Source organism: Cavia porcellus, unplaced genomic scaffold (genome assembly GCF_034190915.1).
Source record: "Cavia porcellus strain 051 isolate PalLab524CR breed Dunkin Hartley unplaced genomic scaffold, mCavPor4.1 scaffold_1, whole genome shotgun sequence".
Lineage (NCBI taxonomy): Eukaryota > Metazoa > Chordata > Mammalia > Rodentia > Caviidae > Cavia > Cavia porcellus.
The window spans coordinates 142,169,633-142,190,954 of record NW_026947484.1 but is presented as its reverse complement, the minus strand read 5'-3'; the positions used below and the strand labels follow the sequence as shown (position 1 = coordinate 142,190,954).

Sequence of the window (21,322 nt, the reverse complement as noted above, 5' to 3'; positions counted from 1 at the left end):
AAGAGTGTGAATGGTGGACTGGGGATACAGCTCTGTGGCACAGTGGCTGGCAATTGTAGGGTCCTGAGTTTGACTCCCAATATTAAAAACAAAAACAAAAACACAATAAAACAAAAGAGGGTGAATGCTACACCTGTCCTAGATCTGCATAGAATATAAGGCACAGAAAGAGACTCATCTCTTTTTCCTCGATTGTTGCTTTTACTCTCTATCACTACCATGAACTGTTTGCCTCTCTACCTTGTGCCACCTTGCCTTGGAGCAGGCTGACTCAAACCACTACACACTGTGAGCCCAATAAGTCTTGCCATCTTCAATTTTCTTAATTTTTATTTTTTTGGTACCAGGGATCAAACTGATGACAACTTTGTGCTTGCTAAGCAGTCACTTATGCCACTGAGCTAAATCCCCAGCTTCAAGCCTTGCCTTCTTTAACTTTTGGGTGTCAGGTATTTTATCTCAGCAATGAGATCAAGGTAACTAATACAGGGACTTTATCTTTTCTTTACATGCTCCCCTACAGTTAGCACTGTATGCATGCACACACAGACTTCTCATTCCTCTGTCTTCCCAATCCTGATCGTTGCTTTTAGGTGTTAACCAAACCATGAGACCCAAACGTTTTGTCAGATATCAGTTTATATGTCCCATGAATTGCTGTGAAGGCTAACATTTAAATCAATAAGTCAATAGTCTTTTCTTTTTTCTTTTTGTCTTTTCAAGACAGGGTTTCACTATGCAGTTCTGGCTGTCCTTGAACTCACAGCAATCCTCCTGCCTCAGCCAAGAACTGGTATTACAGGCATGTACCACCATACCCAGTTTAAATCAGTAGTTTTTGAATAAAGTGAGATACCCTTTATAATGTGAGCAAGTTACTGGTTCACTTGAAAGGCTTAAGAGGAAATAAAAATAAGCCATGAAAGAAATAACTATGTTTCTAGACTGCCTACAGATTCAAACTGCAATGTCAGCTCTTCCCCGGATCTTCAGGCTGCTGGGCCATCCCACAAACTGTGGATTTGATTATATTATTTTAATTTATATTAACAGATGAGCCATACAATTTAATGTAGTTGGCTTTGTACAGTAATGTTTATTTGCAATAATGTTATTATTGCATTTGCTTCGTTTTCCATGTATTTATTGTTGAACTAATATCAGTTTTTCCTCAGTTTTGTAAATCTCCCCTCAACACATTCAAAACACATACATTTCCTTATCTACCCAATAAATCTTTGCTCCTGCCTGGTCTTCATCTTTGGGCCTATCCCATAGCTGATGTCATGCTATGTCTTTTCATCCCTGCACTGAGAGGTCATTGGCTCTCTTTTGAGAGCATCTGCTTCATGCATCAGTGGTCTTCTATCTGTTCATGTCTTCTCTTTGACAGTGAATATCCTTCTGTAATCTTGCAAAGAGGTTGCCATAGAACTTTTGATGTTGCACTTCTGAAAAAAAAATGTCTGTTATATGCATACATTTAACAAGTAAGTGTTTTATTGGATAGAGAACTTTAAGTGGAAATAGCTTTCCATTTGATTTTTAAAGACATTATTCTATTTTCCATAGTTGTTATTAAAAAGAAAAATAAAGTCTTTGGCCACCGTCAGCTTTGAGCTGGTCTGATGTAGACATCTAGGTCATGATGTTCTGTTAAAACTAAAACAATTCACAGAATACTTTCTGACCATGAAGAAAGAAGCAAAAAACAACCTCAAAACCATATCTGACAGAAAGTCAACACATTCCAGACCACAGATATGATCCAATATCTCCCCTTCCTAACTACTATTTATGGCTTTTGCTTCTTTATCAATTATATATTAACCCTGCTCCATTCCGCCCATCTCACATGAAAACTATTATGATTTAGAATAGAATTTTGTCTGTTCTCCCCTGGTTACAATAGGCCATGAAACCAAACTGCCTGAGTGCACGTTTACGCTTACTGGCTATGAACTGGAAGCATCTACGCTGTAGTATACATACCATTCTGATTCTTGGTTATTTGTATCAAATAGTTCGCTTATCTCTCTTCTTAAAAGGCCACTCAGAATCTTTTCAATGTAACAATATATTTTAATACCATTCCTGAGAAGTATATATATATATATATATATATATATATATATATATATACACACACACAAAGGTGTACATTCATTTCTTACAACTACCATCACCCTTGTAATACAAAGTCTAAGAATGTCCCTCACTTTAGAATCTTCACTTAATTTTGTTTTAATAAACTTATTTACCTACCAAGGAGAAGAAAACGAGTGTTTGCATTTTAAGTCGTCTTTATGCATCAGCGAGGTGGGATGAAAGAAGCCGGGAAATTACTGGCTCAGAGGCACGGCTCATCCCACCACCTCCCCAGGAGGAGTCGGAGATCTTGCCAGAGCCTCTGGTCTTCACGGATGCTGGTACTCAACGTTCAGATTCCTGTTTTGTTTTGCTTTTTATGAATTTGTGTTTAAAAAAAAAAAAAAAAAAAGCAGCAGAAGAGGAGCACGAGCAGGAGGAAAAGAAGATGCAGTAGCTGCCGCCGCCTCTGAAATCATTTCCCCAAATTTGAAATTATGGCTGCAGCGGGGATTTAGAAGCTCGTGATTTTGTTTGTCCTCTTCTGTGAGTAAGGACTTAATACATTTCGATTAGAGTGGAGAGGGAAAAAAAAAAACACCCGCCCAACGTGGGGCTCGAACCCACGACCCTGAGATTAAGAGTCTCATGCTCTACCGACTGAGCTAGCCGGGCGCTGGCACGCTTTTCCCCCTAATTGTTTATCTGCTTCTCTAGTTGACACTATTTGACGTAATTTTATGTTGTGGGATTTAGTGGCCGCACTAGCCTTTCAGTGATAGTTTTTAACCCCTGACCCCGAGGCTTGACAAAGACTGGGCAGGGCCAAGTGCCAGCGCCAAGTCACAAACCTTGCCATTTCCTCACATTCTTCCTGGACCAGGTCACTCTGATGGCGGGTTTCCGCCCGGAGCTGAAGGAGAAGCGAAAGGGCGCGAGGAGACCTGAATGAGGCCGGAGGGAAGCAGGCGCGCGGGAGAATCGTGCTGGGCGGCTGCAACCGGTGCTTCCTTCAGGCTCCACAACCCGTTGCCTGTCTAAACCAAGATGGGGTGGATGGGGGTGGGGTAGGGTAGCGGGCGTGTGTGAGGTAAAACAGGCCCTTGTTCACTACTCTGGGACACAAGTTTGCTTTTAAGTACTCAAAGTCTCAGTTGCCTGCGCAAAAGGCCAAGGTCGTCAAGTGCACGGGTTCCACCGCAATGAAAGCCCGCAGGGTTCCGAGTCTCGGGCGCTGGCCTCGCAGGAGGCAGCTCTCACTTCATGCTCTGGGCTCTTGGTTTTCTAACGTCTGAGGAGGTGCCGGGTCGGGCAACATGTTGGAGGCCCTAATTTTTTAAAACCTAAAGTTTAAACGGAAGTAAACCGAGCCTTACAAGGAAAAAAAAAAAAAAAAAAAAAAAACCAACTCTTATGCCGTGACTCGGATTCGAACCGAGGTTGCTGCGGCCACAACGCAGAGTACTAACCACTATACGATCACGGCGAGCCACCTGCAAAGTAATGAGGGGAGGTTCAATTTAATGCATTTTGAAATAGGTCGGCTCTGCGCGGCTCTGTCTCTACTGCGCGACACAGAGGCCCCGACACCCCTCCCGCGTAGAAGACCTGGAATCCGGAATCCTTCGCGTCAGGTCCTGGACACAAAGAGGCAGCTGTAGGCCGGGGCCGCGCGCCCAGTCACCCTCCTTTTGCCCCTCCAAAGAATTAGACCGTCCTGCTCTGGAGTTCAAGAGGCCGCACCAAGGATTTTCCTGTTTACACCTCCAGCCTGTGCTCTGGAAGCTCGGTTTAAGTTTCCAGAATGGCGGACCCGGAAAGGAGCGGCGAGCGACGTACGGCGTGGACCGCGAGGAACTGCTTGAGCACAGGGTTTCTTTCTCCCCCTCCAGTTTTCAGAAACCAAGGGCGTTTTTGCTGCTGACTTAGCCTGCTTCCTCGAAACCGCCCCTGAAGATTCAAAAAACAAACCGAGCCAGCCTCTAGACACTTCCCAAGAAGAGAATTACCCTAAGTCGCTGTGAGTGCAGCGGTGGATCGCAGCGGACACGCTCACACTTGCCTTGCATGTGGAGCCACAGACAACACCAAGAGTTACTCTTGGGAGATACTTCATCTACCAGGCCGCGGACTCGGGACCTACTGGTGGTCAATGGCCTTTTTTGCTTTGTCCTGTGCTGTGGGGCTTTACCCGACCACCAAAAGTCAGGAGTAAAAAAAAAAAGAAATCGCTGCGTTGGCCGGGAATCGAACCCGGGTCAACTGCTTGGAAGGCAGCTATGCTCACCACTATACCACCAACGCGTGGTGTTACTCTTTTCTCCAGTTTCCCTATGAATATTTGGTATCAAGTTCCGCTCCTGTAATGATCTACTTTGAGATTTACATTAAAAGAAATTATAAACTATAAAGCCAAAGAAGAAAAAAGAAAACCTCTTTAGACCACTTCGCATTGACAGTTTTGTGATAGTTCTTGTTTGACAGATTCAACAAAATTCTGTCTCTCTCTCTCTCTCTCTCTCTCTCTCTCTCTCTCTCTCGTTTTATTGGGGTTTTTTTCAAACAGAGTCTCGCTGTGCAGTTCAGGCTGGCCACCCAAGCTGGTCTCAAGCTTGCAAATGTTTCTCCTGCTCTCACCCTCCCAAGTGCTGGGATTACAGGTGTGCGCTACCATGCCCGGCTCTATCATTCTTTATTAAGGAAATTTTTGAAATGCAAGGGACAGGTAAACTCCTCAGATTATCACTGCAATACATAGTTGCTCATTTGAGATCAAAGTGCTAATCCTTAGGACAAATACATGAAGTTAAAGTTGCACTGAGAAGATACATTTTAAAACTTGGATGCATAGTGCTAAATGTTGAATGGCCAGATAATCCCTTTTTGCTGTTTAATGAGTATTGCCAAATAAACATCGATATAAATAATCATTGTTTTCATCTTCCCAAAAGTGCAGGGTAAAACTATAATCTCACTAACTTGCATTTGCTTTATTACTATTGAGATTGATCATTCTTTATAAATTTGTTGATTATTTGTATTAGTTTTGAGATTAATCAGTCATGTATTTCACCAGTTTTTCCGTTTGTATTTATGTTTTCCTCTGATTTACACCAGTTTACCCTTTGTTTTTTAATATAATTTGTGGAGTTTTTTGTTGTGGACCACAAATTATAAATTGAGGCTAGGGCCCGGAGGCCTTATTGGAGGCCTTACTGGTCCTGTGATACTATGATACTCCAGGGCAAGATTACATCAGCATAGGATCACCACTGCTGTTTGAGTCATCCAATAGTCCCTTCGATTATTGTGTGCACCCAAGAAAAAGCCGCTAGTTTGGAATGTTATTGTCTTTGCCCATTCTGAGGCATTGACCTCCCAACTCCCCTGTCATGCACTACTAAACCAGTCTGTTTATTTTATCCTTTTGTGGTGTTCGCAAATGAGTGCAGGCAATGAGGCCTTACCAGGTCCCTGATAATTTTTAGATAGCAAGTTTTTTTGTTTGCTTGGTTTTTGGGTACCAGGAATTGAACTCACGATGGCCTTCTTTGTTTTGAGACAAGGTCTTGATATGTTGTCCTGGCCTTGAACTCACTGTGAGCCCAGGCTGGCCTTGAACTCATAGCAATCTTCCTGCCTCAGTTTCCCAAGTGCTGGGATTAGGGATGTGCACCGCTACACCCAATTTGTTTTATTTTTGTAGCCTAACCTATTGGTTAAGAAGTTTCTTTTAAGAAAAGAAACTTGTGTTTCAAAGTTTAAAACCAACACGCTGAGTTCACAGAAAATCCTCTGAGATGCTTTTCTAAACTAAATATGTTTCCCTTTAGACTAACCCAAGAGAGATTACATGTGTTAATTTCAATGGACAATCATTGCAGTCCTACCTGTACATGAAATTGTACCCAGACCATCTAAACTGGATTCTGAGTGTTCTTAGTTATCTTCTAATTTCACTAACTGCCAAAGGTTTCCTAGGATAATATAAGTCATTTGAATTCCTTGGCTACTTTTGCAGATGAAACCCAAAGAACTCTTACATGACTGTGCTTGGAGAAATGATTTTATAGGCAACAGTAGCAGTTCAGTCTATGCTGATCTGGTCTTTCAGGAAATAACCTGCAAAGCAGTTCACAGTTCTGACTCATCATGGACACATGAATGAAATCTTCACTTTGTGTCCAAACTCAAGTCCGGAGACAGGATGGCTGCCACAGGGTAGCTCCTGGAGGATGCCTTTTTCAGCCTCAGAGACTGAGACAGAGAATGCATTTTCAGAAATTTCATCAAGAAGATTCTTCAGCTCAGCATCAGAAGATGATGAGTTGTCACAAAACTTTTTTCAAAGTCACATCTAATACCTTCAGTTTTTAAGCTGCAACATGCAACTCTGCTTTTCATTGTCTCTGCAGATGCTAAAGAAAGGCCATTGCCAAAACCCTGAGGCCGCTGACCCCGCTCTGCACCCGATGGCAGCTCCTATGTCTTCTATAATCTATCCGTCTTCTACCTTATTATCTCTGCTTTGTTTTTATCTTGAAAAAGTCCTCTCTAGCGTAAACTAAGATAATCGTCTACGGGTTTTTGGAAACTTTTTAGTAGCTTCAGTTCTTCAATTCATGTGATAGGCACTATGAGGAAATAATTCTATTTCTAGAAATAAGAACGTATGTAGGGATACACATAAAAATATAGCCACGCAAATGCTCATCAGAATATTATTTGTAAAACATAGGGACTAGGAAAATTTTAAGGTGAACACTCATAAATACAATTGGTTAGATTTATTTTGATAAAAATAAGCATTCATCATTATTATTATCTTTATATTATACATTGCTAGTGGAAGGGTTCCTTGGTATAATCTGTGTAAATGGTAAATGGCTTTGGTTCTATCCACAAATGCACTTGTTTTTTAAACTAATGTTTCGACTCCTGGGCATTTTCCCCACACATGAGCAAACTGCTGTGTGTACAAGATTAAGACAGCATTGTTTGAAATAACAGAGTTAGAAATAACTTAATCGACTGTCAATAGAAAGCTACTTAATTGTGGATTACTCACACAATGGAATGCTATGCCCCATAAGAAATAATGAACATGCCCTCTAAGTCTAGTCTCTAGCTATTTCTAAAATGTATAGCCAAATAGAAAAGGCAAAGTACAGAAAAATGTGCATAGATTAATATCATTCGTGCCAGACTAAAGAACATGTTTACATATATACTCTTACATGTTCATATGCTAACATTTGCATAAAATATCTCTGACATAACTGAGAAATCGATCAGTGGTCACTTTGTTAAAGGAAAAATAGAGGGAGACACGAGTTACGCCTTCTTGTAAATTTGAATACTCAACCTTGTAAACAGCCTGTTCAAAAGCTAAAGTAAAAGAAAATATATTGTGAAAGAATATTTCTACAGGAAAGTGTTTAAAAAATAGTTTTTCCTCTTTGTTTCGGGGTGAGGATCGAAATATATTCAATTTTAAAATAAGTAACTGAACATTTTCAGTATTCGAACTTTCGTTGGATATTGGAATTGATTAATGGAAATACAAGTGCTTCAAAATGTTTTATTGAACAGTGGAGAGTAAAAACAAAACAGCAATTCCCTGACCGGGAATCGAACCCGGGCCGCGGCGGTGAGAGCGCCGAATCCTAACCACTAGACCACCAGGGAAGTTGAGAAAACCCTCCTGTTAGGCGCATATGACTCTTAAAACAGATGCCTGATGTTGCTTGGATTAGTCTTAAACGCTTCTAATATTGATTATATCTGTTAGGGTTACTTCCCTGTTTTTTGTTTTGTTTTGTTTTTTGCTTTCCAAGAGTCCAAGGCAGCATGAAAGAATTCCCAAAGCCTGGGGAGGATCGAGTACACATGATCACAGTTCCCAAGACCATGGAGAGCCGAAAGGACCAGCTTGGCCATAGAACAGAAGATGTACCTAGACAATTCTTCGCAAAAAACATCCAGAAAGTTTTCATTAGGGAAGAAAGTATGTGAGTAATGCTAGGAGATCCTGGGATTACTGCAGCTCATTTGTTATTTTTGTTTGTTTTTATGTCACGGGAATTTAGACCCAACTGTAGGCTAAAACGAATATTACAGACAATAAAAATCACCCAGCCTTCAGATGTTTAGTGCTAAGCAGACTCTGAGTTGAAGGCACTCGTGAGAGACTTAGGCACAGTGAAAAGCGAGGGCAAATAAAATTTAGGCACATGCCAGACTGAAGGAAAAGTTTAAACTTCCCCGTCAATGTATTGCGATAGCTTTGTATGAAAAAAGAAATGTGGCACAAGTTGACATAAATCCGATGTTTGCAATGGCGTACTTTCTATTTTCTTATGGGTTTGAAATTTTGCTTTTAGAAAAGCAAAAATGAAACCACCAAAAGCCTCTCCTCAGATCTTTATTTGGTCAGGTGACCGCGGAGTGATTATTAACTGTGTACGTGAGTTCACACAGAAATTTGAAAAGCACCCCTTTACATCTACCTTTAAATACGAAAATTCTTTCGATAATGAGTTGAAATTGAAACGTCAATGACGTGTGTATCAGCAGGACCTCCCAGGGAAAAAAATGAGTTGTAGGTAATGAGGGTGTTTGCGGTTCTATTGTTTTGCTTTAAAGTATTAATGTTAACGTGATAAGTATTAATCTTTCAGTCGTCCAGTCTCGACCTTCTTATGCGTTTGAGTGCTAGAAATTAAATAAAAAGGCAACTAAATGCTAAATATTTATTTTCATAAAAACTCAAGAATCCTGCTGTCAGGACACCAATGAGCCTATCTGAGTCCACTTCCACCGGAAAGCTACGTGTGCAAATAAATAAACTAACTAAACTTTAGAATAACGTCCTTGGATTGTTACAAGCTAATTTATTTCTCTCACAAAGGAAATCGGCCTCTGTTTCCGTCAACAGTACTTTTCATCAATTGTTGTGCCATCTGCTGGTACTTTTTGGAAATAGGCAAGCCTAGGAGAGTAGGGTGTATGAACCCTGGCGCTAAACCGCCGTTCCCCGTCTCAAAGCACAAGGGGGCGCTCAGCAAAGCATCAGGACAACACTAAATCTGCTGCTCTTCTCGCTACCACGTTTAAAGGCCAGTGGGAGGAGTGCGGTTCATTTACCTCACTCTGAGTGCTATTTTCTTTTCTCAAATATTCAGTTCATCAAAAAATATATCCAGCTGGCCATGTTACCACACGCTTGTAATCCTAGCACTCGAGAGGCTGAGGCAGGAGGATCACTGTGAGGGCAAGGCCAGCCTGAACTGCATAGTGATGAACTGCATTTCATCTTGTGTCCAAAAAAAAAGGGCTGGGGATTTAGCTCAGTGACATAGCGCCTGCCTGGAATGGAGCCACGAGTTCCAGTCCCAGTACCACCAAAAAAAAAAAAAAAAAAAAAAAGAAAAGAAAAGAAAGAAAAGAAAAAGATTTAGTTTAGCATTGTAAGTGCCTGGCCTCCAAATTACACACACACACTTCAAATACATATATGTGGATAGGGGAAGATTGATTAAAACAACTTTCTCTTCCCTTCCTTTCCCCTCCCTCTCCCCCTAGTGTTTCCCTTTTTTCTTCTCCCTCCTTCTCATTCTTCCCCTTTCTATCCCCTTCTCACTCCTCCCTCTCCCCTACATCTTCCTCCTGCTAATACAACTGAAAACCCTGGACATTAAGTATACAGCAAAAATAAGAAGATTTTCAAAGGTGAACAAAAGTCAGGACAGTTAGGGACCTCAGAAGCTAAAGTACGACACCACAATATTTTGGAGGAGTAGTCACAAAACAAACAGTGGTAAAAAGGGCCTCCCTAGGGGGGAGAGAAATATAAAAAAAAGGGGGGGCCTCCCTACTCTCCTACCCTTAATGTTGGTGGAGGACATGGTGAGGACTGTGGGAGCAGTAAAGAGGTGTGAGCTGCTCCTACATTCAATCCAGCCAGGCTGTTATCAGTGCTGGCCTTCTGGGCTAGGACAGAATTCCATACTTCTGTGCCCCCACTGATGTATACTTCCGCCAAAGCAGGATTTGAGAAAGTCAACCAAAACAGAAATTTCAGATAAAATCCATCCAGAATTTGATTGTTTGCGTTTTGCTTTTTTTTTTTTTTTTTTAACAAGATCTTGCTACATAGTGGAGGCTGACCTTAACATTACTATACTAGGTAGCCCAGGCTAGCCTCAAACTCAAGGAAGTCTTTCTGCCTCAGCCTCCTGAGTGCTGGGATTACAGGCATGTACCACCACACCAGGCAAGATTCAGAATTTTAAATATAAAATCCAAAATGCTTAGGTATCAATCAAGAAGCATTCATCACAATTCATCAACAATTAAGATCTCTGAATGAAAATAAACCACAACTAGGCCACAATTTTTTCAAGACAAGATCTTGCTATGTTGCCCATGTTGGCTTGTGGGAGGCAACTCCAGTGACTCCCTTTGAATCCAAAACAATTACTGTGATATCTCATGGGAATTACAAATATAACCTTCTGGATTGTGAGGAAAACTAGAAAAAGGATTACAGTACTTCGATGACCAAACTCGATATTTGGGTTTACAATATTTGGCACTCAGCATGGCTGGAACACACTACCTGCACAGCAGAAAGACCAACCATCATCCAGGAGACAACCCACTGGGCCTTGCATGACAAACTGTAAGGTAAGGTGAACATTTTCCTAGTTATATTGTTCAGACGCAAGTAGTAATTTATACTCTAATTGCTAAGGGTAATGATAGGCCAAAATTTTCATTATCTACAGAAGAGAAAGACTATAGTTTATTGATTATAAAATTTTATTGAAAGATGCAAACATTACTTTACCATCTTAAAAAGTTTTTAGACTGCTCCAAGGAATAGCTATGCTCTACTCTTCCTTCCCCAAAGCTGGTACACTTGATATGAGGGTTTGGGATAACATAGATAAAACCCTTCAAGAAACCACAAAAACAAAAAATAAGCAACTCCACCCTGAAACTATAGCCACCTTTAATTTAGTAATAGTAGCTCTCTGGTCCTTACAAATTAAGACACAGACCACTATCAAATTTCCATTACAGAAGACAAACTAATCGCTAAGACAATTGACTTAGAAAAGAGCCCTAAAGAACAATTCCAGATAATTCAGAGCACCACAGTAACATGTCCCCAAACCAGTTGAGAGAGATGAATGAAGCCCATTTTAAAAATGCAGAGAATCAAGTGAGTTCCTTTTTACAAGATATTCACAAAGATATTCTCAGGAAATTCAAAATCTCTCCAATGTATTTACATACTCGGCTTCACTCGCCACCAGCACAGCACAGCACACCTCCCACTTCCCCACTCACCAAAAAACTCAGATGCCATGACATGATCTGTGCTCAGCCTATGTGTTTTCCAGTATCTGAGGGAAATGATCCAAATAATCCCACAGAAAATTTGGAACACACGCTGCTCTTGATTTCCTACTCCTCAAAGAACTCAGACAGAGTGTCCTCGATAATGGGCTCCTCACATCTTGGGTTGTTTAGACAAGATTTTCAAATGATGCTGAGTGATGTGACCCACCTAGCTCGCACACGTCTTTCACCCGCACAATTTCTACATTTTGAATTACAATTAAGGACTCTGATTTCAGCACAAGCAGAAAGTAACCAGAACGGTGACGATAAAAACTTTCAGGCTGTAACACAAGAAATACTGTCTGGCGTGAGACAATATGCTGACATTAAAATTCAAGCGTGCATCCGCCTCTTCTTTTCAAGCAATGTAAAGAACTACTATATCGTGCATGGATTTCTGTCCCAGAAGATGGTACACCTAATAAATCATTTACCCAATTTTGCAAGGCTCTACAGAGACTTACACACAGTTTATAGCTAGACTACAAAAAGCAATACATAGACAAGTATCTCATGAAGAGGCCACTAAAATTATCCTTCGTCAACAAGCATATGACAATGCAAATGAAGACTGTAAAAGAGCGTTGGCATCTGTCCTACACACTAAAGACTTGTCCACTCAAGATCCACGCCATGTTGGAACTTAGGACTCTGGGAAGCCAAGCCAGCACCTTCCTTCCCTGGTAAGCTGAGGCAGGGTGGCAGACTGCAGCCCTTCCAGGGGGAGAACTAGCAGTGTCTCCTGAAATCCACGCCATGTTGGAACTGAGGACGCTGTGAAAACAAATGACCATTCTGCCTCCCTGCTTAGCAATACTGAGCCTACTGCTACATGGCCTAGAGTCAAATATCCCACTTCCCCTATCCTCCTTCTCCTCCCCCTCCCCACCCATTAGCAAGTGGGAACCAGAAATCTGAGCATCTCCTGGGAGGTTGACCATAGCAAATAAAGCGGACTTCCTTCTATCATTTCTTTGAAGGCAAATATTTTTATTACTGTTTTGCTCTTTTCTGATTAATGCTCTATTCAATATTCTGTTTTGATAAGTTCTATAAGTGTTTGATAAGTTCTATAGTGTTCTGTATTTCATCTCATTTTCAGTATTTTTTTCATCTCATTTTCTGTATTTCATCTCATACGGGATTGAAGGAACAACTATTATAAAGATAACAAAATATACTGTGATACCTATTACTATTATCCCGGTAACCTGCTGTGAAGTTCTGTATCAATTTCACTGTACAATCTTAGCTGGCTTTATTCTGACTTGTTCTGTTGTATACTTTCACAATAAAAATTTAAAAAAAGACTTGTCCACTTATATTCAAACATGCCAAAATGTTGGGTTTTCCACTCATACTGTAGTACTTACTAGCACAGGCTCTATTCCAACACCTTACTGATAAATTAATTGCATCTACTAGAATGAGCTAAAGTAAATATTAGCTCTCATTTTGTATATCCTCCTTTATGTGTAACTCACTACAACAAGACTCTAACCCATGTATGTCTGCTGTAAATCAGGTTTGGAAGATAGGACTGTCAAAAGAAAGCTTTGCGTTATTGATCTTGACTTCCGTTCCTTCAGGTGGGAAACCTTGTTAGAGAATTCAAACCTAACATTCCTATCTGTATTCCAGTAGCTGGTGCTTCTCATTTCAAGGAAGGTGATTTGGGCCCTTGGTGATCTTGCAGAGATGCATACCATGGGTAGATTATACACAAATTCAATTATTCCTGTATAGGCAGGTGTTCCAGAGGTGTACTTATGGGAAAAGGTCAAGATTGGCATGAGATTTCCTTTTCAGGCTCTCCTGACAATACAATAACCTCAGAAGACTTATCGAATATTACATGGTCAGGTAGAGGCCTCAATTCTCCTATTCCTAGACTTATTATCAGTGACAGGGCTGGACCATACAACACACATTATGGAAGTCAGCCTTGCTTTTTCATGCAGGACAGCTGCAGATTGGACATCTGCAGTCAGTTGATGGAGGAAAAGTAAAAGTAGTGTTACAGAGTGACAGGTATTGAAAGGATTTTGTCTAAATAGGACACTACAGCAGTGCAAGGTAGGACCAAGGGACGTTTATCTTGAGGTCATTTTCCCCGCCCCCTAGGCAGTTTACCTGGGGTGCAAAAAGAATTCCAATCTGCTGCTTGCACATTTGCGATGCTCCCTTTAGGCACCACCCTAGACCAAAGCTATATGTATGCCCCCACACCATGTGTCCAGCAAAGAAAGCCAGACCCCCAGTGGTCATGGGGTTCTCTCCACTTTCTTAGAATGAAGGCCACTTTTACTTTATGTTCTCTCTCTTTAATCACGCCAAAAATCCTATCAGGTATATAAGAGTAAACATATGTGCTTATGATCCTTATGTACTGGCGATAGGAAAGATAAAGTGGCAATGAAATACGTTCTCATGTACTAATTGTTATCTAACACATTGTATCATGCCTGAGTTTCTCTCTAAGGACTCCATGCTAATAGTCATGGGCAGGATGCCTGGAGTTTGGCTTCCAGCCAATCTAACGGAGCCTTGGTATCACTCATCTACTACCCTCTTGGTGGAAACCTTGATCAAAGGATTTAACAGTCAAACCAAGAGGATGTTTGGGTTGATTATTGCAGGGATTACTTCCCTAGTTCTTTCGATAGCCAGTGCAGCTATGGGCTCCACAGCATTAGGACATTCAATACAAACTGCTCGCTTTGTAGATAATTGGACAAGAACTGCTGATGAGAGCTGGAAAATTCAGAGAGAGATTGATATAAAGTTACAAACCCAAGTGAGCATTCTAGAGACTTTAGTCCTATGGATGGGGGAACAGATTAAAAGCTTACAGTTACAACAAGGCTTAAAGTGTCACTATAATATAATATGTTTTTGAGGGGCTGGGATTTAGCTCAGTGGCATAAGTGCCTGCCTTGCAAGCAGGCAGTCGTGAGTTCGATCCCTGGTACCGAAAAAGACCAAAAAACAAAAATAATACGTTTTTGTATCACCCCATTGCCATATAATAAAAGCCTACATCCTTGGGAGATGATCAAGAGGCACATACAAGGAGCAATTCATCAGAATATTACTGTGGATATAGACACTCTTCAGAAACCAGTGCTGTCCATGTCACAACAGACAGCTACCTTTGATACCCAAATTAAGGATTTGGATAAATTTGCTGATGCCATAGAACAATTAAATCCATTTATATACCTCAAGGCTCAATTGTGGTTTTATCTCGGAATTAGTGTGCTCATTCTATTCTTTATAATTTTTCTCATTAAAGACTTTCATAGAGGATTCACTACCTGAAGACAACTGGGGGCCATACAGCCAAAACTAGCCCTGCTGGAGCTACAAAACAAGAAATGAGGAGATGTGGGAGACAACTCCAGTGACTCCCCTTGAATTCAAAACAATTACTGTGACTTTGATTACTTAAAGATTCATTTCTTTATGTAAAAGGCTGGCTAGGGTATTTCCTTCCCTCTTCAATTGGCTCTGAGCATTGCAAATAAGGCTAGCCAAGGTGCTAACATGCAAAATATATAGCCATCAGACAGTCCTGTTTCCTCGAATAGTGCTCTCCACAATACAGGATTGAGCATGCAAGATGTTAGAGCAAATAGATCCGGGAATGTCAACTGGGTACAGCCTCAAGATAGGAGGCTATATGATTCCCCAGGGCACAAGAGTTTGCATATCACAAACCAAAGCAATAGCCCCCCAAAACAATTCCATTGCTACCTTAATTGGATTATGTAGGTTGATCCTTCTGCATATCTTTATCTCTGCAATTTACAGAGATGTCAATCTTGCACCTGGCCAGCCAGCTCAAGTTACTCACATAATTCCCGGCATCCTCACTATCATTCTTCCCTGAGCCACCCCACCTTCTTGACAAGATAATAAATGCTGGCAGAGACCTAGGATCAAGGCCTTTGTCCGCATGTCCTCATGAGGATTGGATTTAGGACCCCTTGGCTGCCCTTAACTTGGAATATATCTTGGTGTTTTTACTCTCGCTGTGGGTTGCATTGGTGGTGGTAGATTGGAATTATCTTGCTAGGATTCCAATGATGTCTCAATAGGATTACAAATATAACCTTTTGGATTGTGAGGAAAACTAGAAAAAGGATTACAGTACTTGGATGACCGAACTCGATATTTTGGTTTACAATATTGGCCCCCAAATCCTAAATTACTGATCCAGCTACCTCAGCTTTTCAAGCAGCTGGAGCTATAGACACATGCCACTGTACCAGTCTGACCAAAATGTTTTAAGCAGTTATTATAAAAATCTTTCCAAAAGCAATTCTGAACATAAACAAATGAAAAAATAGAAGGACTGAGCAAGGATACACAGTCCAGAAAAGAAATAGAAGATATAAAGAAGAACCATATAGAAATTTTAGAACTGAAAATTATCATAACTTAAAATTGGTAAAACAAAATGCAACAATAGAAACCTTAAAGATCCAGATTTGTCATGAAAGGGATGGTGGCTGCAGGTGCTAAAGAAATAAGCAAAGTATGTAATATATCCATTTAGGGTTCCCCAAAACTTAATGAGGATGAAGATTCACTAGACAAGTGCTTACTCAGTGCTTTGGTCACCTGTGTACCTGTGACCAAAGTGTGTGTGTAAATTTTAGTATGTGTACCACCTTGGAATACGTATCGTATGAATGAGAATGAATTGCTGACTGTCAAATCAGGCAAATAAAAAAGATCCTCAGTAGTTAGATGAGCTCAAAGCAGAATGAAGGAGACTCAGTGAAATGGAAGACATGACAATAGAAACTGTTCTATCTGAAACACAAAGAAAATGAACTGGAAAAAAATTGAGCACAGTATAAGAGACTTGTGGGAGAGTAACAAAAGATTTAACATTTGTGACATCAAATTTCCAGAAAATGAACAAAGCAGAAAGAAAATAACAATAATAATAATAATGATAGCAACAATAATAATAAAGTCTGAAAACTCTCCAAATTTGGCAGAGGACTAAACCTGCAGGTTCAAGAAGCTGAATCACAAGCAAGATAAACCCCAATGAAGATGTCACAGCCCATCCTACATGCTGCTGAAAGCTAAAAACAAAAAAAAAAAAAAAAAGAAAAAAATGTTGAAAGCAGAAAAAGGAAAAATTATTTGAATGACAGCAAATTTCTTATCAGAACCTCTGGAGACCTGAGGAAAGAAAATTTTTCAAGTACTCCAAGAAAAGCTTGGCAACCCAGATTCTTCTGCATGTTCCAGTTTTAGTATGTGTGCCACCAAAGTGAGCACAACCCAGATTCCTGTACCAGTGAAACTCTCCATGAAGTATGAAGGATATAGCTCAACAACAAAAATACTAACAACTCAATTTTTTAAGTGATCAAAGGAGTTGAAAGACATTTTTCCACATCTACTGAAGTTACGTGTTGGAGTCTAATAACCCTTATGCCTTAGGCATGTGATAAATTTTGTGTGCTCTTACCATGTTTTTAAAAAAGGAAAGAGAGATTCAAATGGAAACAAGCACATGAAAAGATGTGCAATGTCATTAATCACTAAGGAAATGAAATTCCTGAGATTCCACCTTATACCTGCTGGGATGAGAAATAGAAAACAGTACTGTCAATGAGGATGTGGAGAAATCAGAGCCCTGGTGCACTGCTAATGGGAATGTAAAATGGTGCAGCTGCTATGGAAAGCAGTTCAGCAGTTCCTTGGTGAGCTAAACATAGAGCATGACTCAGTAATTCCACTCCTGGGCATATTCCTCAAAGAACTGAAAATGGAGACTCAAATGTACATGAACATATACAGCAGCAATATTCACAATAGTCCAAAGGTAGAAATAGTCCAAATGTCCTTAAATAGATGAATGGGTAAACAAAATGTGGTCTATAAATATAGTGACTTATTATTATTATTATTATTATTTTGTCTTGTTTATTTTGAGACAGAATCATGCTATGCAGTTCAGGCTGGTCTTGAACTCACTATACACCCCAGGCTGCCTTGAACTCATAATGATCTTCCTGCCTCAACCTTACAAGTGTTTGGATTACAGGCATGCACCATCACACTCAGTTCACAATTACATATTATTCTGCTACAAGAAGAAAGGAAGTACTGAAACAATTTGGATGAATGTCTTAAAAACTTACTAAATGAAACAAGGCAGATACCAAAGCTAGGAATGATGCCACACACCTGTAATTCCAGCACTCAGGAGGCTGAGACAGGAGGATCGCTGCAAATTCAAGACCAGCCTGAGCTACAAAGTGAGCTCAAGGCCAGCCTAAGTTGCATAGTGAAACTGTCTCAAAAGACAAAAATAAGTAAAGAAAGAAATTAAAGAAAAAGAAGATGTATGACAAATTCATGCAAGTGAAAAGGGAGATATACATACATATATATATATATAAATTAAAATAATTGCTAATTTCTTCTCCCTCACATTGAAAGACCACTCAAAACATCTTTTATACAAATATAAAATAACTACAAAGAGGAAACATGAAACCAAACCCATCCAAAATTCTTTATGATGCATTTGTTATACTTCTGATTCTTTTACCAGGAGGATCAAAGTTAAAGATTTAGGAAATGGAAGGGAATGAAGACATTTAGTTTCAAATGTACAAGTAAAGCACAATACAGTCACATCATAATTTGTCATGAAGGATATAAGAAAGAACAAGAATCATACATGGTACAGTAGAACAAACAATTACACTGACTGAGAAAAGTGTGGCACCCAGTTCAAAACTGAACAAAATCTTTTCTCTCTCTCTTCTTTTTTTTTTTTTGGTCTCTTTGAGACAATGTTTCACTATGCAGTTTAGACTGGCCTGGCACCAAGATCCAAATTAATTTGGTTCTTTAATATAGTCCAAATCTAAGATAGAAAGGAAGAAGGAGATAAAATTCTAACATTTGACAGAATGGCAGACCACTGTTGTGTTGGGATAGCAGTGGCTAAAGTACAAGTTTAAATAACACAAATCTTTGCCTGATTAGCAATAAATGTCTGGGAACACACACATTAGTCGTCAGCCCCAATGGCATTAGATTTTCATGGCACATTTCTTGCCAGTCTAATTTGGTTGTTTTATCTACAACACTGTCACTGAGTAGTCAGATGAACTTTACCAGGTCCTGGGTTGCTCTCCTTTTCTTCTAGAGTTAGATTTTAGGTTCTTCTCATCCTGAACAAAGAACTGAATGAAACGATCAAAAATCAGTGGCAAACTTTATTTGAAAAATTGAAAGTGAACAGTGTTAGAGCTTCGTCAAGTAAAAGATAAAAGTACACCCTGGAAGCCAGGTGAACTGTAGAGAGGAAAGCCATCATAGCAAGCTCTTCTTGGTGTCTGTGTCCTTTTACACTCTCCAAATCTTGAGAAAACTCAGGAGAACTTCTGCATATGGGTCCTGAGAGTGGGTGCAGGGATTCTGTGCCTCAGGCTGGGTTCAGATCTAGTCATTGCTATTGAAAGCCTGCTCAAATTCTCCTGAGAAGTTTTGCAGGGTTTTGAGAACTGTTCTGTATACATGTTCCAGAGTCTTGCAATTAACAGGTCATGCAAGTCTAGTTCCCCAGCCAGCTTTGCCATGCCCTAATCTCCTAACTTAAGAGGATCACCTCTTAAGCCCAGACAGCCTGGGCTTAGTGAGTTCAAGGACAGCCTGAACTACATAGTGAGACTCTTGTCTCAAAAACAAAAAATACAAAAAAAAAAAAAATTCTAACAGTAAAAAAAAAAAAGCAAGGGGTGGTGAAATCCATATTTCATATACAATTTAAAGATTTAGAAAAATGGCAGAATAATTTGTTCTCATCTTATCGGTTAGGTTTCATTTTACTGACAACTTCATTTGGCATTATGGACCACAAAGAAGCAAACCAAAAACACACAGAAGAGAAAATGCTGGGATTCTTTTTCTAGAGATATAATGTATGTGTACAAATAAAATATCTCAATAGAAAAGATATATAAGAAAGAATATCTTAAATAAAATATTCACAAATGACAAAAGCTACAAGTAACATCTGGTTTTAGATTTTTATTATGGAAAATTTCAAACATGTACAAAAAGAAATAGACTGGTATAATGAACACTTGTGTATTTGTTATGGTTTGGGTTTGAAATGGCCCCCAAAACCCTTGATTGCCAGTTGATGATGAGCTTTTAGAAAGCAATTAAATCATCAAGTGAATTAATCTATTGATGAGATCATAATTTGAGGGCATTACTGGAAAGTGATGGAAAAGTGATGTGAGGCCTATTTGAAGGGAATGGGCCACAGAGGGGGTAACTTTGAGGACTATATTTTGTCCCCAGATCCTTTTTCTCTGGCTGTTTCTCTCACTCTCTGGCTTTCTGGCCTCAATGAGGTAAGAAGCTTTCCTTCACCAGGCCCACTCACCATGATGTTTCTGGTTTGCTGCAGCCATAAAGCAATGGAGCCAGGTGATCGTGAACGGAAACCTCTGAAACAGTGAGCCAAAACAAATCTGTCCTCCTTTAAATTATTTATGTCAGGTATTTTGTCTGAGTGATGGAACACTAACGCAATATTTTAAGTTTCAGCAATTAACATGTTTCAATCTTATTTTGTCACTATCCCACCCACTTCTCCCTGACCCTAGATTGTTTAGAAGCAAATCCCAGACATCACATCTTTTTATATGCAGATATTTCGAGATGTATCTCTAAAAGATAAGCACCTTTAAAAAAGAATAGCATTTACCAGACTCGTTTAGCAATAATTCCTTACAAATCATCAAGTATGCTGTAAGTATTTATCAGCATTCAGATTTCCTCGACTATTTAATACTTTTTGTGGTTTTTCAACTCAGGACCCAATAGTCCATACTCTGCAATTGTTTGATGTTTCTTAAATCCTTCTCAGTCTGTGGGTTACCTCTCCATATTTTTTTCATTTATCCGTTGAACAATCCAAGTCATGTGTCCTGTATTCTCATAATCAAAACCTGATCCTCTGAAGTATATTTGATGTTCTTCTAGGGTCGAGTTGATCAAATTCAGAAGGAAGTACCTTTTTCTTTTGTTTTGTTTTTGCAAAGTTACTCCCTTTCTTTCTTCCTTTTTTAGGCAAAGTCTCACTCTGTAATTCAAACTTGCTTTGAACTTACTCAGGTGGACCTCAAACTCACAGCAGTTCTCTTGCTTGGGTCTCCCAAATGCTGGGATTGCAGGCATAGGCCACTGTGCCCAGTTTTGCAAGGCTACTTAATCTTATGCAAGGTGGAGTTGTATACTCCACTTAAAAACTCTATTCCTCTTTTTGCAATGGATTATCGCCATTTTTTTCCTCATTAAACAATATTTATTAAATGTCTTTATGTTTAATTAGCTTAACAAACTATTTGAGAAATATAGTATATATTCAGTTGATATAATTACAAAAACAATGTTTTAATTATTATTATAGCCAAGTGACATATAAACATATAAAAGCAAGACTTCCTTAAAATACATATATACATATATGTATATATATATTTTCCTTGAAATATATATATACATATATGTGTATATATATATTTTTTCTTTAAGACAAAGTCTCACTATGCAAGTCAGACTGGTCTTGAACTCACTATGCACCTCTTGCCCCAAACTTGTCAGGCAGGTGCTTATGCCCCTGAGATAAATCCCCAGTCCCTTAAATATATTAATTCTTTAGAAATTACACACCATTAGTTAGTATTCTGTTACTTCTTCATTTATTTATTGAGTCACTAATATAAAAAGAAAATTTCCTATCATCACAAAGTACAGTTCCTATATA

The 21,322-nt window shown here is 39.5% G+C and overlaps 1 long non-coding RNA gene and 4 other non-coding genes across 5 annotated transcripts; all 5 read right to left on the bottom strand.

Moving 5' to 3' along the window:
• Positions 1-1,076: 1,076 nt before the first annotated feature.
• Positions 1,077-4,375, bottom strand: LOC106025475 (uncharacterized). Its single transcript, XR_002789002.2, has 2 exons — positions 2,266-4,375; positions 1,077-1,451 (listed from the first exon to the last, which is right to left on the bottom strand). It is a non-coding gene; the product is annotated as an uncharacterized LOC106025475 (long non-coding RNA).
• Trnak-cuu (transfer RNA lysine (anticodon CUU)) lies at positions 2,691-2,763 on the bottom strand. Its single transcript has one exon. It is a non-coding gene; the product is annotated as a tRNA-Lys (tRNA).
• On the bottom strand, positions 3,503-3,574 carry Trnah-gug (transfer RNA histidin (anticodon GUG)). The gene has a single exon. It is a non-coding gene; the product is annotated as a tRNA-His (tRNA).
• On the bottom strand, positions 4,321-4,392 carry Trnag-ucc (transfer RNA glycine (anticodon UCC)). Its single transcript has one exon. It is a non-coding gene; the product is annotated as a tRNA-Gly (tRNA).
• A 3,312-nt stretch (positions 4,393-7,704) lies between these two features.
• On the bottom strand, positions 7,705-7,776 carry Trnae-cuc (transfer RNA glutamic acid (anticodon CUC)). Its single transcript has one exon. It is a non-coding gene; the product is annotated as a tRNA-Glu (tRNA).
• Between the last annotated feature and the right edge of the window lie 13,546 nt (positions 7,777-21,322).